The following is an 8,324-nucleotide window of genomic DNA, read 5'->3' as shown; positions in this document are numbered from 1 at the left end:
TTTCACAGATGAAACAATCAAGGCTCCAATAGGTTAAACATTTTGCCCAAGGTCACAGGGATAGTGGCAAAGCTAGCACTCTAACAAGGGTCATCTGACTCCAAGTTATTTCTAAGATATTATCTTTCTCATCAGTATTTCATCAACCAGATACATGATTGTCTCATGATGCCACTGCACTAAAATTAGGAGAATATACCCCCCCACCCTTAAAATACTTTGAAAATGCCCCAAATGGCTTCCCACCACCCCATACAGAATGCACACAGTTTCAGTTTTATTCAGACCAAAGTAAAAAGACTTTTGATTATACTGGTTAAAACAGTGATAGGATTAGACCCTGGACTCAAAAAACACTACACATGCAATGGGAATGATCCACATCCTGCTAATACAATGGATTTGATGCTGCATTTGTCTAATATTAACAATTATAAACAGAGCAGTGAAACTAGTTATTTGGAATGATCCTTACAGGATTACAGTGTCAACAGGCACAAAACTTCATTTTTTTTCACACCACTGGTTTTCTTTGCTTACCTGGGCTTCTTCCTCTTCAGTAAAGTCATTCTTAATATTGAATGTTTTGTGAATTTCTTCTGGAGTTTTTCCCTTGATCATATTTGCAACAGTCTTGCATGTGACATCAAGCAAACCTTTAATGTCTAAGTCATTTACAGCCAGAATAAGTTCAAAATGGTTCCTTGGTCAATTTTCAGGAATTCTTGATCCCAAAAAAGGAAAACATCTGTTCGCTTCTCTTTGTTCTCATCATTCTCAGGAGGAGGAAGATCATCCCTGTGGTGGGTGCACCACTGAATTACCTTTTTAAAAATCACTGCTTTAACATTTGGTAGAGGCATTGGATCATCATCCCTTTCATCATCCATTCCCAGATCCTCCAATATGGTCTTGATGGTTACAGACTGTTTTGCAATTTCTTTTTTTTTGGGGGGGGCAGGGCAATGAGGGTTAAGTGACTTGCCCAGTGTCACACAGCTAGTAAGTGTCAAGTGTCTGAGGTCAGATTTGAACTCAGGTCCTCCTGAATCCAGGGCTGGTGCTTTATCCACTGCTCCACCTAGCTGCTTCTAGTTTTTTTGTTTTGTTTTGTTTTGCAATTTCAACATCAACTTCAAATATCTCTCCACCAGAGCTCTGCAACTTAATTGAAAGCATGGTTCTGGATCCCCAGGGCCCCCACAGGCAAGCTGGCAGAGCCAAGAAGGCCCGGTTGGCTAAGGGGCAGGCAATGAGGGAAAGACCCCGAGGCAATGCAGAGCACCAAGACCACTACCTCAAATGGCTTTTAATCTTGCTATGTGAGACATAGCATAACTTATATTCATAAGTTAACTCTATTTGAACAATGATATGCTATGCTAGTGATAGGCACCAGATTTAGAGAATCTAGTTTCTAGGCCTTACTCTACCTTGCAGTGAGTTATGGAGTAGAAAGAAGGATGGATTTAGAGTCAGAATGCTTGGGTTTGAGACTTTGTTAAAATCTAGGCTCTTCTACTCCCTATGTGTCACCCAGAGGAAGTCACTTTACTTTTCTGGGCCTCAGTCTTCTTACCTGTAAAATGAGAGGGTTAGAATAGATGAATTCTAAGATGCTTTTCAGCTCTAAATTTATCATGCTATGTGATGCTGGGAAAGTAAATTAACTTCTGTGAGCCTTTCCTCATCTGTAAAATGGGGCTAATAATATATTTGCTATTATTTACGTCACGGGGTTGCCATGAGGATCAGATGAGATCATGGGTGTGAAACATTTTGTTACTGTAAAGAGATCTTAGTACGTCTTCCAAACATGCATATTGAATGAGTATGAAATCCATTATAGTTGTGACTCAACTTATACATAGGAAGAAAAATAGATAAAGCATTTCTTAAGCTCTTACTGTCTTCAAGGCACTGTGCTATATTCTTGGATTACAAAAAAGGCAAATAAGACAGTTCTCTACTCTCAAAATGTATACATTTTAATAGGGGTAGACAACACATAAGGGTAATTGGAAAAAGTCTGGGGGGCATCAGGTTGTTGAGATGGCAGGCAAGTGGTAGGGAGGCCTATTTTCTAGGCAAGATTAGATGAAAGCTTACCTATCAGAAGCTGGAGTTCCAGGGGCTATCTCAGCATTAGGAAGGAGTTCTTGATGATTCTTGGTGATTCAGTAGACTTATTTTCCATGTCTCCTGTTGCTTTTATAAACTTTCTTCCAGTTGTCTATATTTAAGAATGCACTGGAGGGGCGGCTAGGTAGCACAGTGGATAGAGCACCGGCCCTGGAGTCAGGAGTACCTGAGTTCAAATCTGGCCTCAGACACTTAACACTTACTAGCTGTGTGACCCTGGGCAAGTCACTTAACCCCAATTGCCTCACTAAAAAAAAAAAAAGAATGCACTGGAATCAACTTAGAATTTGTGTTAGAAATGGGAAACTCAGGGAATTAAATCACCACTAGACTAGAGGTTAATAAATAATAGTATTAATTTAATAATCAATGATCAAATAATCATTATGGTTAATCACATTTAATAATTAATAAATCCATATTGTTTAATAATAAGTGACTATAAATAGCATTTAAATAGCTATTTAAGTTTTGCAAAGTGCTTTCAAATCATTATCTCATTGGAGCTTCACACCATTATTCTTTCTTGGATCTCACATAGCATTTTGTCTGACCCCCTCAGATTTTGTGAGTTTCCTAAGTTCAGGGTTTTTAACTCGTCTGACCTTTATGTCTTCCCTAGTGTCTAGTTCAGAATCCTCCATACAGTAGGCACTTAGGAAAGTTTTGTTGAATAAATCGACTGTTAAACCACACTTCCCTTCTGGATCTTGCTTCTCTCTGTTTTTCTTAGTATTTTATTTCAATCCTCTCTCCTTTTTGTCTTGCTGTTCCTTTTATGTTCTCATTTTCTTCCTGCCGAATAAACAAATAAGCAGGTGAAAAAGGTTCCTTGTAGAACAGGTTGATCCTGTCAGCAGTTGGGACCACAGAGCTGCCAATCACCCAGCATCCCACCTCTTAAGCTGTTCTATCCCAGGTTTTTTGTCTAGAATTTTCTGTCAATCATGATGTGTCACTTGTGAACTCTTCTTCACTCCCATTTCTTCCATATATGATGTTGTTTCAATCACTCCCCTCAAGGTCATGGTTAAACAAATAGTTTAACTAGCTTAGTAAAAGCATAATAAAACAAAAAAAAAACATTAGCTACTTGTATCCTAACATGTAACATTGCACACATCTCCCAGCTCTAGTCTCTCAGTCACCTCCTCCCTTCAAGTTGGAGTCTATGTCTACTGCCATCAATTCTACAAGCTATGACCAGGAGAAAAAAGGAAGTTCATCTGTTCAACAAAATACCCTTTACCTTCTTCTAGTGCAGATGTGGGGTTGGAGGTAAGGGTGAGTGATAGCTGTCACTCATGATGCTTGCTAGGGAAACAGGCAATTGAGTCACATATGGCATGATCTTATTATTATTAGTCACTGGTAATTAGTACATACCAGCTGCTTGACCACTAGAGATGCTGTTGTTTCCTTGATAGAAGATCAGGACTGCCACCTCTAGCATCCTGGTAATACAGTTTCAGGTCCTGTCTTTCCTTACAACTCTAAGACTGAAAAGAGGGATTGTTCACATGTCCCAGAAGCTGATCCCACAGGGTACCATCTGATAATGATGTATTCTCCCTCCATTTCTGTTTCCTTCTGTCCCTCAAACTCCATGGCCAGTAATGTGCATGTATCTTATATCATGTCTGTAAGTCAGTTCAATCCAAGCTGTGTTAGCAATAAAGCTGATTGGAAATGGTCCCAGTTCTGGTACCCCTTTGGAAACACTGTCTCCAGTGGGCACATTCTCTACATTTTCAAAAGTAGAAGGTGTCTTTAGAGGGGCATCCAACATACCCAAGCCCTAGTAATACTCTTTAACACTCAGTGTAAGTGATCAGTGTTGCATGTCCATTAAAGCTTCATCCCTTGCACTAATGTTAACTTGAAAAGGCCAGTAAATGACAGAGACAGCAGAAGGTTAAAGAGATTGTAGACCAATTAACTTAAGTGTAAAATTCAATTGTATTAAGGCAGTTCGAGGTTTTTTTTCAAATGCTGGCAAATGATCTTAATCATGAATGTCGCTTTAGATTTTCACCAGAAGTTAATTATTTGCTCAGCTATCACCAGAGTCTGTCTACAGAAAAGGAAGAGTCATATTTAACTGTGTGTGTGTGTGTGTGTGTGTGTGCATGTACAAAAGTCCTCTGGAGAGGTGAGGCCTTTCTCAATCGCTTTTTTTTTTTGGTGTGGCAATGAGGGTTAAGTGACTTGCCCAGGGTCACACAGCTAGTAAGTGTCAAGTGTCTGAGGCTGGATTGGAACTCAGGTCCTCCTGAATCCAGGGCTGGTGCTTTATCTACTGAGCTACCTAGCTGCCCCATCTCTCAATCACTTCTAATTGTCATTTTATATAGTATTTGGTACTATGTAGTATTCTGTTTCAAGTACCATATTTGCCTTATTTTGAGTATTATACTGATTATTTTAACGTGGAGGCTCCTATGTGGCATAGTAGATAGAGCATTGGCCCTTAGAGTCAGGGAGACCTGAGTTCAAATTTAATCTCAGTCACTTCCTTAGTTTAGGAGCCGTCATCTGGACCTTTGTCTTGCCACTGGACTTTGATGAATCTTGAGGAGAGAGTGAGGCTGATGACTTTGCATAGCTCTGCCTCACTTAAATCCAATTTACCCTTGGGATATCATTGGTCCCCTTTGAGAATGAAGAACAGCAATGACTCTGGGCAAGTCACTGAACCTCTGTCTGCATCAATTTCCTCATCTATAAAATAGGGATAATAGTGATATCTTGATTCTAGAGTTGTTGTGAGGATAAAACAAGATAATCACAAAGTGGTTTGCAAATCTTATAGAGCATACACATGCTAGCTTTTATCACTAGAAAGTGTTTTATCATAGAGATTTAACATTTATGTAGGGGTTCTTTAAATTATCCTACCCATGGACCATAGAATCATACATCTAGTCAATCCTTCCGTTTTACAGATGAGGAAACTGAAGCCTTAACTCAAGGTCACAAGGCCTTCGGAGGCCTCTGAGATAGGATTTGAACTCAGGGCCCCTAACTCAAGAGTCAATACTCAAAAACCTTGGACTGTTCCAAAGTCTCATCAATGAATTCCATCATCTTAACAATCCACTTTGGGAAAGCAAAGTAGATACAAATGTATTTGGTCCAGATTACAACCTAGAGTCAGGCAGGTAGCCCATTTTGTCCATCAATATGTACATTTTGGACAGACATTTGCATATGGACAATTGGCATCACATTTATTTCCAAATATACCCATTTTCTACATCGGGAGTAATCCTTTGTAACAAAGATCAATAAAGGAGAAAGAAAACCCACTTCAACAATACTGGTGAACATGTTGATTGTGCCTGACAGTATATGCAAAATTTCATGTACCTTGTCCCACACATCTGCAAAGAGGAGAAGGAGCTTCATTTTCTCCCTGCTTCTCTCTGGTCAAGCATACATAGTCATTAAATTACACAGTGTTCAGTTTTGATTTTTGATCTTTCCATTTTCATTGTTGTTATTGTATGGGTTGTTTTCCTTAATTCATTCTGCAAGAGTTCATTTCAACATTTTTCACATGCTTCTTGATATTTTTCATGTTTGTTATTTTTTATGGTACAATAATATTCCTTTTCATTCAGGTACAGTTTATTTAGGCAGTTGCTGGGTACCTATTTTATTTCTAGTTCTTTGTTAACATAGGAAGTGAGGCCATGTTTTCTCTGCTTGTGATATGCCTTTCCAGCTCTACTCTGCACAAATGTGTGCACTGAACAATGGTGCCACCACAATGCCCCTCCTAACATTTGGCACTCTTGATCCTTCATTCGCCATTGCCACTCTATTATCCTGGGTATTGACCTCGCTTCCATTTTTACCTGGTACATTTCACTGCAGTTCCAAGCTCTGTGTTCTGCCTTCATTGTATTAACCTGCTACTGACTCCCAACTTCTTGCTTTGCTTAATGGTTTGGTTGAGTATTTTTGATAGTAACTCTACCATGGGACCTCATCAGGAAGGGAGAAAAATGACTTACTTAGGAGGAGCACTTACTGTATTGTGTTGGTGGAGAGATAGGGAAATGGTGGATGGTTGTCTGGGGAAACCAAATGCAGAGCTAAGAGTTGGCAGGTTCTTTTGTAGAAAAACAGGAGCTAAACAACCAGAGTTCTTCAGATATTAGAACACAAAGCTAAAAAAAATTAAAAAAGAAGAAAAATGACTTCTGCTTTCTTTTGTAGTAGCACCATGCAAAACACTTTGGGATGTTGGGACAAAAGAGGACAATGGAAGTCAGTTTATCATGCAGAATATTTGCATAAAACTAAGTGAAAATTAGCTTCAGGAAATACAATGGAGAAGATTTTAGGACTGATTTAGACCCCATGGATATCAGATTACATCCCTTGTGCTGGAATATAATGACCTTTCAATATATAATGACACTGATGACTTTTTAAAACTTCATGAATGATGTCCTATCCATTGGTTATTGTATATCTGGATGACAATGTTATATGTTCATACCATGAGCTGGGATGTGTTTTCTTCTGGAGGCAAATGTTAACCTGTTTCTTGCACTATTGTTTATTTTGCAAATTTGATAAATGGGTCCATTTGGGGAATTCATTCAGGGTCATGCAGGTCGCAAATAGATCTGGAATTTCTGGGCCTCATTTTCCTAATTTATAAAACAATGGAGTTAGGCAAGATAATTTCTCAAACCCCTTCCAACTCTCAGTCTTGTTAGTCCCAAAGGAGGGTCAGAAGGTATCTTCTTTGTGTGAGGAACTGACCTATATTTTGAGTATTCTCTCCTCTCCATAAAGGAATAGATAAATAAAGACTTGGTCAGTTTCAACTCCTTTTTGACATGATGGCAAATCATAAGCGTGCCATTTTATAGGTTTTTTTTTTTCTGTTGGGGTGGTGGGGGAGTGGAGTGGGGATATAAGTTGGGTAGGGAGGTATAGAGGGGATGTGAAGTCAGTTAACCTAAGTTCAAATGATGACTTGGCTACTTGCTAATGGTGTGACTTTGGGCAACCTACTTTAACCAATCTTGGTCTCAGTTTCTTTATCCATAAATGGAAGAGTTTAAATTAGATTAGGGGTTTTTAACCTTGTATCTATAAATTTTTTAAATTTAATTTTATAACTGTTTTCTATATAATTGGTTTCTTTTGTAATTCTATGCATTTTATGCATTTAGTGCATTATTTTCTGCATTTAAAAACATTATTCTGTGAAGAGGCCAATAGACTTCATCATACTGCCTAAGAGCTTTATGTCAACAACAAAAAGGTAAGAACTGGGCTAGATCAGGGCTTCTTAAATTCTTTCCACTCGTAACCCCTTTTCACTCAAAACATTTTTACACAACCTGAGGTATATAGGTAAGTAAAATACATATGCATAACTTTTTACTGTTGCCAATTTTTTGGTGACCCCTACATTCAGTTATGTGACCCCATAAACCCACAATTCAAGAAACTAGGAATTAGATGATCTCTAAATTCTAAATCTTTGATCCTATGGCATGCAAACTGCTAGGAGAAGAAAGACAGGTTGAATTTGTTTGAATAAATAGTTATTTAAAAGACATCATGAATTCAACTTAGTTGTTGAATTGTTAGTGATCTTATTTCCCCAAATGGCTTCTGTGCAACATCATGGCCACGTTTCTAAGGTAACACAAAACTGGCCAATACCTTCAGTTGAAAGAGAGTTTGATTATGTGAACACCATATACAGTCAGCTGAGAAGCAGCAGATGTTCCCAAAAGTCATCAAGAGGAGAGGAGACTAGCAGTCAGGAAGATTGAATATGAAGGTAGGCGATTTACAATTTTTGTTTTACTTTCAAGCCTGATTTATTGATTTCTGTGCCTCATAGAGATAAGCCCAAGACATGAAAGTACACTCAGAACATTACAAAATGTTTTTTTTTTGCCTTGGAATAATCCATAAAAATGTGATTCCAGGTTATCATTAGCAATTACAGATGATTACAGAAGGTTTTGTTTTGGTCAGTCATTGGGCTCTTCTAAAGTAAAGATAAATGGGGAATGAACCTGCTCTCCCCATTCATTATATTTCTCTTTGTAAAACACCTTTGTTCTTCTGGGATTGATTTATAGATCTCCTTTCCTTTTAGATGATGTGAAGTGGAAGTAACTAAGGTTGCATGTCTACACACA

General features: G+C 38.3%; 1 pseudogene; it reads right to left on the bottom strand.

Moving 5' to 3' along the window:
- Window positions 1-504: 504 nt before the first annotated feature.
- Window positions 505-1,179, bottom strand: LOC122743994 (annotated as a pseudogene).
- Window positions 1,180-8,324: the final 7,145 nt, after the last annotated feature.

Source organism: Dromiciops gliroides, chromosome 2, assembly GCF_019393635.1.
Source record: "Dromiciops gliroides isolate mDroGli1 chromosome 2, mDroGli1.pri, whole genome shotgun sequence".
In the NCBI taxonomy this organism is placed as follows: Eukaryota; Metazoa; Chordata; class Mammalia; order Microbiotheria; family Microbiotheriidae; genus Dromiciops; species Dromiciops gliroides.
The sequence above is the reverse complement of the archived record's forward strand: the minus strand, read 5'-3'. Positions and strand labels throughout refer to the sequence as shown.